General features: G+C 30.0%; 1 long non-coding RNA gene across 1 annotated transcript; it reads right to left on the reverse strand.

Moving 5' to 3' along the window:
* Window positions 1–508: 508 nt before the first annotated feature.
* On the reverse strand, window positions 509–3,374 carry LOC132759000 (uncharacterized). The gene is made up of 3 exons (XR_009629653.1): window positions 3,295–3,374; window positions 1,436–1,589; window positions 509–1,107 (listed from the first exon to the last, which is right to left on the reverse strand). It is a non-coding gene; the product is annotated as an uncharacterized LOC132759000 (long non-coding RNA).
* Window positions 3,375–11,122: the final 7,748 nt, after the last annotated feature.

Below are 11,122 nucleotides of genomic sequence, written 5' to 3' on the forward strand. Positions count from 1 at the left end.
ATGTCCTCAAGGTCACCTGTGTGCAAAATTTAAATAAAATTTACCGTGTGGTTTATGAGTTATGGATATATTTCTGGACTAAGACTTTGCCATTAGAAGGGCTTATTTTCAGAAATGAGGAAACTTTAAATAATCTGTAATATCATCATTATAAAATGTTTTTCTATTGCTCATTTTTAAGAAACAAATAATAACATTCAGATAACAAATTACACAAGCAAAATGTTTGTTTCTAAACAAAATGTTCTTAATATGTATAAAAATGTTACCCTACCCAACCCACTTTAAACACTAACTTTTACCATTTCCCTATCTAAAATGTCTTATTCAAAATATCCCTAAAATTTACCATAATGAGGGGCTGTTTTCAAAATTTCCCTAAATTTTCTTAAAGGTATATTGTATGATCATGCGAAATATAAAATACTTTTACCGTGTAGTTTTTATTTTATTAAATTTTGAAAATATCTTTTATCATATTTGCTATAAATTTTGGCATTATTTAGCAAATTAATACCTACAAAAATTATATAATTAAAATCAAACCCTTTTTTCTTCAATAATGGACCAGAGAGATACATAAATGATGTTAAAAAAGAAAAAAAAAGTTACCCCTTCTGGGGTTTGAACCCACGCCTCTCAATTTCAATGTAGTTGGCAAGTGATTCTAGCCTATTTGAATACTCTTCAAAGTGAAGGTAATGCATTAGCCATGGTCTACCTTAACATCCTCATCATCATCATCATCATTGCAATTGTCATTTCTATAATGTCAGCCATCGATATCATTAGTCATCATCATCGTCATAAAAAATTTGAAAAAAAAAATGTTTATCTGCATTTTACCGCATTTTCGAATTGCAGGTAACTTCAAAACAGAATTTTATAATATTATATTTCTAACCTCTTCCGTTGATTATTGATAATTTCTAGAATAGTTTTTAGCAGCTGCACACATATCCTGACATGTCGGTGCATTAGCACAATCTCTCCTAATTGCAAACACCCATTCAGAATATCTCGAAGCACAGTAAGACTGAGCTATCTCATCGAAGTAATTATAACTCAAACTGTAGTGTTCTACTGATCTGGAAGAGTCTATGATCACTGAAATTTAAAACATAGATTAAAGAAAATGTAGTTTCTGACGCTACAATTAAAGGATTGATGTATAACTGTTAAATCCGTATGTTTCCCAAAGTCCATTAAAAGTTGAATTGAGTTATTTAATCGTTACATCAACCTCATTGCTGATTTTGAATATATATAGAATTGTTGAAATTATCTGTTTTCCTTAGTTCAATCTAGACATTTTTGTATTATATGTTTACAACTATCTATTTCTTTATTGAAAATAATTTTATTATTTATCAATATTTTACAGACTGGAGCAGATCCCTAAGCTAGGACTACAAAATTAGAAAATGATACTTACGTAGAAGAATTATCGCAAAGTATATAAAAGTTGCGTGTCCTTTCATCGTCTAGCGTCAAGTCGGGTCCTTATCACAAACCGGGCTTGGTTTTAATTCGGCTTTAAATCGGTTATTGAATATAGCTAATCAGACACGTGTTCCTCGTAATCATTCCTTAAAACAGAAAGAAATGTGTTCTTAATCCCATAATCGTACCGCAACCAATCAACCAATCTGACAAACCCTTGCTAGATCATTTCTTGGAGATTTTAAGATTCCTATTCAATCCATAAAAATAAACTTATATTCTTTATTATGTAAATGAAAATATTACAAATAAAATTGTTTAAACTTATTCACTATTAATACCATCGACTTAAAAGTTATACTTAAAGAAAGAGTTGGAAACCTGTCGTAATACCTTCACATTTGCGTGTTTGTAAAGAGCTTTGAACAGTCATATCGGCTATTATACATGTGTTATTACTTTTATAATATGTTAGCCGATGTGTTAAGATTATTTTTTATTAAGTTCTCAATATGATGATAAAAAGTCTCCACATTTGTTTGCTAAAACCATTATTTATAAGAGTTAATAATTTTGTTTTCTTTTATTTAAATTTGCAAAAGTTGATTTTATTTCTGTATTTATTTCATCTAACTGCAACAATCAATGCTTTTAGCTTGAATCTTTCACATTCATTAATATTATTAATATTATTGTATTATTGTACAAAAAAATGTATACAAGGTAAATGTTATCTATATGATATTGCAATTAAAAATTAATCAATCGCAAAGTGAACTGGTCCACACCACGTCTTTTATTGTAATTAAAGTAGTTAAATCCGCGGTTATATCGTGAATAATTATGTTGATAGTGTTTAGTTTACTTTAACCTGTGAAAACAGAACACGAAAGAATCATAGACATGTAGCTAATTATGGAAAAAGTTGGTACATGATCCGTTTATATCATTTACACATTATGACTAATATTTCTCTCTTCTAAGCACAAATATGATTATTTAAATAGCATTAACACAACTTTCCTCAAAACAAACAAGTCTAGCCCTCGTGCTAATATCCGTTAAACATGAATGATTTTCTTGCAATTTTTATGACACAATTTGTCTGACCCAGTAACCAGGTAACACGGATATTTACACAAACACAAAACGCGTGTCATTGACGGCCAAAATTGACCAGTCAAAAATACATCAATTAGATAATTGACAAAAATAGATTAAACACCGAACAATAACAATCAAGCAGACACAGTTAGGCATTACTCATTTCGGAAGATTATTTTTTTCCCTTTCTTTTTCTTGTAGATTACATTAGGTCATTATGGATACGTCTTAACTAATAAATATATATTTACATGTAAAATATTCATACAGTGTTGCCCTCACATGTTCACGTGACTGTTTATTATTATTTATTATTATACAAATGTATTTGTCTCATGTTTTTGTATTGTAATGCAAACTGGAATATATATTCAATAAAACTTGAAACTTGATATCTAAGTTATTCTAGAACAAAATAATATTTTCACCATATACACGCTTATACGAAATCACTTAGAACGTATATCAACATTTTTAAAAAGAAATATTTTAAAAGAATATCCAATGATACCTTTCTATTGTCTTTGTCAATATTGTATAAAGTCTTATGGAAAATGTGCCGTTGTGGACCAATGCGATATGAGGACTTTAAACACACCAATAAAGATTAATCAACAGGACATTTTTCTTCATCATCATTATCATCATCATCATAATCATCATTACCTGTATTATTATTATTATTATTATTATTATTATTATCAAACAAATATGAAATCTATAATTTAATGTACAAATAATACTTACACAGTAGAAGCATCCCAATATAATATAATTCTTTGATAGTTCAACACTTTGCTCTTATACTCAGGAATGGGACATCCTGGTATCAATGACTACACCTTCATTCAGACTTTGTATGGCTGAGATGCCATCAAATGAAAAGTAGACAGATTGTCCAGTAGGATTTTTTTTTCTTCCTTATGGTTTATGTTAGTTTGTTTTGGGGTTTTTTTTGTCTAAAAACAATCAGAATTTTCTATCTAGACACTCTATTTTTTACTGACACATCTTCATTGCATCTTTAAAATGTTCAGATGCGTAAAAAGATAATCATACTTGGTCACGAAATTGTCGCCATATGTTTACAAACATTTTGTTCACCTGTAGGTTCTTAGAAGCGCGTGAGACTTTTTAATATGGAATGCATCGAAACATGCCACACTGTGAATATGAAATATAATATAAAGTTTTAAACAAAATACAGTTTTTCTCCATAGTCATGTTCAATACAACCACCATTACCATCATCAGCATCAATACCATCAAAATCAATACTATCATCATCAACATTACACCAATCATCATTATTATAACCAACATCATCGCCATCATCATTATAAATACTATCATAACCATCATCATTCATTATCATCACTTACACAATTATCACAATTATCATAACCATCATCTACATCATCATCACCACAATCATCATCGTATTCATCATTTCTTATAATTATTATCATTATCATAATTATCATTAGACCACTACCATCGATAATCATTATAATCATCACTAACACGATCATCATTTTATACTAATAGTATCATCATAAACACCATCATCATTTTATCTTATCATTATAATCATTAAAAACATCATCATTTTACTACCATTATTATCATGAACGCCATCATCATTTTTACTAACATTAATATCACCAAGAACACCATCATTTTAATAACATTATTATCACCAAGAACATCATCATTTTTACTAACATTATTATTATCACCAAGACCATCATCAGTTTTTACTAACATTATTATCACCAAGACCATCATCATTTGAATAACATTATTATCATCACCAAGACCATCATCATTTTTACTAAAATTATTATATCACCAAGACCATCATCATTTTTACTAACATTTTTATCATCACCAAGACCATCATCATTTTTACTAACATTTTTATTATCACCAAGACCATCATCATTTTTACTAACATTTTTATTATCACCAAGACCATCATCATTTTTACTAACATTTTTATATCACCAAGACCATCATCATTTTTACTAACATTTTTATCATCACCAAGACCATCATCATTTTTACTAACATTATTATCATGAACGCCATCATCATTTTTACTAACATTATTATCACCAAGAACACCATCCTTTTTACTAACATTATTATCACCAAGAACATCATCATTTTTACTAACATTATTATCATGAACGCCATCATCATTTTTACTTACATTATTATCACCAAGAACACCATCATTTTACTAACATTATTATCACCAAGAACATCATTATTTTTACTGATATTATTATCACCAAGAACATCATCATTTTTACTGATATTATTATCAGCAAGAACATCATCATTTTTACTAACATTATTATCATGAACGCCATCATCATTTTACTAACATTATTATCATGAACGCCATCATCATATTCACTAACATTATTATCACCAAGAACATCATTATTTTACTTACATTATTATCACCAAGAACGTCATCATTTTTACCTACATTATTATCACCAAGACCATCATCAGTTTTTACTTACATTATTATCACCAAGAACATCATCATTTGAATAACATTATTATCATCACCAAGACCATCATCAGTTTTTACTAACATTATTATCACCAAGAACATCATCATTTTACTAACATTATAATCACCAAGAACACTATCATTATTTTCCTAACATTATTAATATTGCCAAGACAGTGGCGTACCTACCGAGACGCCAATAGGCACGGGCGTATAAAAAGAAGAGTTTCGAAAAAATAAAATATCAAAATGATATGCGAAAGATGAGACTTTTAAACTCAGAAAACAAAATATTCGGCCTTTCAACAGAAACACGGAGTGACGTACACAATGTAAAAATATCATATGAACAATTTCTTTGGAATGTTCTCTTTTTTTTCAAATAGAGTTAAGCTTTAAAGAATCAATGTTATAATGCTAATTAACCTTGTTAAAATCAAAATAATGATAAGAAATTGTCCAATATATTACAATTTTTTTTTCAGAAGAATCAAAATCAGTGAAAACTTAACATTTATTTCATTTTTTACATCTAGTTCTATATGCAAAATTAAGATCTTGTCTGCAACTTGGAGTTTGCAGCCAAATGCAAGGGAACTAGCTATATGGAATTTACGTTGTAGCTATAAGTCAGTATATTATGTGTTAACTATCGTTACAAACCGAACCCAACTTCTGTTTATTTGACCGTAAATATGAATACATGTATTTACAAAATAAATCACTACAGAAAGATGTTTCAACTGCATTATTTTATTGTGTATAGAAATAAGTTGCATACTTCTGCAAACAATGACATATATATATTCTTTATTATATACATATTTAAAACATAGAGAACAATGTATAGCAATATAAGACAATTCATGTACGTCTCACTTATTGGAGAGGTCATCAGACCTCTCCATAGTGTTCAGACTAATTGCTGGCGACATTCATTTTTGCGTATCTGATTGCAGTGAATGAATCTCATTTTAAGCGTCAAATCATTAGGAGCAGTCTACAAAAATTGTTTTGCGTATGCCCCGTTTCAAAACACGGCTTAACTTAAACGAAAAATTAACATCGAAGTGAACAAATCGGTACATAGAAAAATCGGAAAATATCATTTACGTTACTTAACACTACGTGCATGGATGCTTCATTCCGTAACTGTATAAATCGATTACCGTATTGTTTTCTGAATAACGTTTTACTATTTCATGTTCTGATAAAGAGTTACAGTGAACATTATAGCTACAATATCACCATACTCTATATATACCGCCTCCGTGGTCCGATGACTTATAATCCAGCAAACTCTCTGGCGTGGGTTCGATCCCCGGGAGATGCTTTTTTTTGTTAGTTTAGCGCGGAGGAAGGTTGTCTAGTACTGGTGTAACTCTCCAGGAACGATGATTAGGAAACTACCCGCCTATATGTCTAAAATACTGTTGGGAAAAGGCGTACAATGAAACAAACAAACATATTATATGACCGAGTGAACCGTGTATTGAACCGGTATATCTAAATAACGCAAAGGGAGATTTTTTGGCGCAAATGGCACAAATTTTATCTCAAGTTTGATTTTCTTCTAATATTGTGGTTGGAGGCATGCAGCTTTATATACTGTTTATTCCAATAAACAGTATATAACAGTATAACAGTATATAACAGTATTTACTGTTTATTCCAATCAAATGATATCAACATTTTTTATGTAAACTTGTTTGATTAACATACTTTATACTCGTTTTGGAAAATGTAGAGGAAATGCTTCCTTATATTTAACAAAACAGTGACCGAAAATTTGCTTATTGAACTTTACAAGAAACTTTTATTTTGAAAATACTTTTAATATATATATATTTTTTCTACAAAGGGAACTGAATTTAAAATACAAATGTAAATGATATATATCATTTAATTTACATTAAGTAATTTTACAAATTTTTTTTGTAGAAAAAGTATCCCTAATGTGCCAAGAAAAAAGTCCATTTCTCCGGCATATAATATTTTAAAACATTAACAAAGATGAAATGTAAAACAAACTTTCATTGCAATATATATAATAAATTCTATTTTGTTTAATAATTGTAATTTATAAACATTCATTGTGTCTGTTATGCAAAAATATCCCCAAATATTTTCGAATTAAACAAATTTTCCACAGCAGCAAAAAGACCTCTCGCATGCTTCTTTTTAAAGAAGCAAACTTGTTTTATTTTCACTATTATAGAAAACGAGATGGCGAGCATCCTTTTATTTGCGTGAGGCATTTAACTTCCTGATGAAATAGCTTAAATATGTCGAATGTAAACTGAAAGAGTAGAGTTGAGAATAAAAACTGGTAAAGACAATATTTATTGTTTTCAACATTGACATAATACGCATTTAAAAATAGTTTAAGGGGCCTAAATGATCGTGCGATACTAAATATTAGCTGATAAATATAATAACATTTCGTTACACTAAAACATTAAAGCTGTTGTGTTTGTATTAAAGTCATACAGATCATTTTAAAGCAATTTTTTCCTTGATTGTATCTCATGTTAAGCTATGCTGAAACAAAAGAACAATAAGAAAGACAAAACTTGTTAAACATTTTTTATTACAATAGAGAGACACCTGGCTATGTTTTGTTTTTCTAATAGTAAATAACTTTTGAACTTTTAAAACATTGTCAATGTTAGACTTCGTGCAATTTCACATTCAATACATGTACAAGATGTTATTTTCATAACTATAGATAAAGACAATAGAAGTGCAATTAGCTTAGATGTCCCCTAAATCCCTTATTTTGCACATCTTGCTATATGTTATATATATATCTCTCTGGCGACTCTTCGGCCAAAGACGTGTCGTAGTCTACGACAATTTTTTGTCGGTGTCGTACGTCTGCGACAATGTCGTACGACCGTTTTATGAAACGTGTCGCAGACGTTGTGTTTCTGCGACGTCGCAGCCTTTGTCGTAGACAATAATTCACGCGAGACACAGTCTAGCCAGTGCGCGCTTTGACGTCACAAATGAAATCAAAGTACTTAAAGTATTGATGGAATTTACATGACTATTATCAAACGGATAAGTTTACATGATTATTATAAAACGGATAAATATTTTTAATGTCATTCAAAGAAGATTTTAGTGAGAAATACAGCATATATTTTCTGAACTCGATTCACCCCTTAAAATACTATGTCACGCTACGGTTCCACCCTTAATGCCGGGTCTGTACTGAATGCTAAAGGCACATTATGTCTCAGAAGCGAGTTTCTTTTTATCAGAGCGAACACGGGTTTTATAACGTTTAAATAACTATTTTAAAGCATGCAGCCGCTTATGACTTTAAGCGGTGAATGTAAAATTATTAACCAAAAATGTCAACAAAGTTGAATTTGACTTTTAAACAAAATACTAAATAACTATCACAACTTAATTTCCAAAAATTTAACATACGCAAAAGATGGAAACGACCGATCAGCCACTTTTGGAAATTAAAACAGAAAACTAAGAAATCAAAAGCATTTTTATGAAACGCCAAAAAGTATGTTTATAGTACTTTAATAGTAAATTAAAAGCTAACTGTCAATTTTTAAAAAGCACCGGACTTTTCAAGTATATCGTGTGGCGATAAATCGGAACGTTACGGCTATTATCTATAATAACCTCGGAGTTAATACGGATTGAAAGTAGTTACACCACGTAAGGTACACGCACATTTTTTTCAAACTTTGCTGTTACTCAACTGATTTTAACGAGATAAGGTGCAGAGTACCCGTGACTATACAAGCTTCCCACAGTATATAAAAATAATAAAAAAAGACCTGACTTATTATTGTCGAAAGTATTCGAGTATAGTCATTTTTCATAGTATTTTCCGAGAAATACGGTACACACTCGAATATAAGAACAAGCGACTAACTAGTCCCTTGTCTTTCTCGTTGTTTGAAACAAAAAAATATAATACAAGAGCTGTCCGTAAGACAGCGCGCTCGACTTTTTTAGTGCTTGCCTATAATACAAAACATTGACAGTTAAGGGCCATAATTCAAATAAAATCTTTGACAGAATTACCTTCTCCTGGACATGTTTGGGAATCATGATTGTAAACAAGTATTCCAACTTTCAAATTAATATCTCAAACAGTTCAGTCAAAAAGTGGACTGGTACTAAAAACTTAACCAAGATTCTAAGTCGATAAAAGGCCTTAATTTTTAAAACAAATCCTTGACAGAGTTACCTTCTCTTGCGTACAGATGGGGGTAATGATGTGAAATAGCATTAAAAGTTTCAAAGCAATATCTCAAAGGGTTAAGGCAATAAGTGGATTTTACCCATATTCAATGTATTTTCTAAGTCAAAAAGGGGCATAATTCTGTCAAAAACCTTGACAGAGTTATGTCCTCTTGTCTGTTGATGAAGGTCGTGATGGTAAACAAGTATGGTCAGTTTCAAAGCAATACCTCCAATGGTTTTGAAATAAAGTGAGGTGGTACAAAAAAACTTAACCAAGCTCAATACACTTTCGAAGTCAAAAAAGGGCCATAATTCTGTCAAAAACCTTGACAGAGTTATGTACTCTTGTCTGTAGATGGAGGTTATGATGGTGAACAAGTATGGTAAGTTTCAAAGCCATACTTGTAATACTTCTGAAATAAAGTGGGGTGGTACGAAAAACTTAACCAAGGTGTGACGCCAACGCTAACGCTAACGCCGACGCCGACGCCGACGCCGGGGCGAGTAGGATAGCTCCCCTTTTCATAGAAAAGTCGAGCTAATAAATGTATATTATAGATATATCATTGCCAATGCATCGAAATAATAAATTGCTGTTTTGATTTTTTTTGTTTATTTTGCTTTTTTAATTGAAACGGAACACGCTGTTTTGTATTCTGTTCCAATTTGTAATCTTAATGAAATATTTCACTTTAAAGTGTCATGTATATTTGTTTGTTAGTGTTTTTTTCGAAATTGTATTAATTGTTTATAGGTATTTATACATATATTTCATGTAGTATTCTAAATAATTCCCTACTCCCGGCATTGTAAATAAAGTTCGGATACTTTTTTTTCCAAGTCTTAAAAAGAATTGAAATAGACAGACAGACAGACAGACAGACAGACATTTTATTTCAATCAAAAAAGCTTATAAGCCCATGATGACATAATGCAGCATATTTACAAGATAACGAACAGTGCATATGTTAAAATAAAAACATTATCCCAATATAATTATGACTTTACAGGAGAAGGTCATAATAACAACTTATACGTTAGAACGTAAAACAATGCAAATATTAATTTATGTTTGTCTTACACTCACGTACTTCTTATCTGTTAAAATGATTGCATGAATTAAATGTTCTGTTCTAGAAATGTTTAGCTACCCAAAAATAATATAATTTACCATGATATTAATCTATGAAGTAGTGTCACAACAAACATAATTCATGTTCACTACATTACATAAATCATTAAACTAAATTAGTTTATCTATATATCTTACCTCACTATTGAGCCAAGATACATAGATTATATTATATATAGATTCCTATTATGTTTATAATCCCATATTTAATCAGTCTTACCGAAACGAAACTGTAAGACCGATAGTATGGCATGCAAATATACATAATTATATAACATATTGTCAGGCCGGTTCCGAGTCAGGATTATAACAATAGTCACAACAAATTTGTAAAATTAAATAATTCTTTTAATTTCTTATATCACTCAAATAATAAATTTATTTGACAGTCAATGATAAACAAATACATGTAATAAACAAATACATGTAATAAATAGAATAAATATTACTTAAAATACCTTAATATCTTTATCTTTCATTTCTGAGACTGTTATTCGATCTATAGCTTTTATCTTTCTGTTATCAATTTCAGTTATCAATTTCAGTTATCATTTCCGTTATCATATCCGTTATGAACCTTTAATTGAAATTCGGTCTATTTATATGCTTCTTTTGTTTACATTATGACGTCAAAATGAAAGTAGGATTTCCCGTAAAACTGGGTTAATGTGACGTCACAATACAATTACAGTTAA

The sequence above is a fragment of the Ruditapes philippinarum genome, unplaced genomic scaffold (genome assembly GCF_026571515.1).
Source record: "Ruditapes philippinarum isolate M1 unplaced genomic scaffold, ASM2657151v2 ctg14377_1_1_1_1, whole genome shotgun sequence".
Taxonomy (NCBI): Eukaryota; Metazoa; Mollusca; class Bivalvia; order Venerida; family Veneridae; genus Ruditapes; species Ruditapes philippinarum.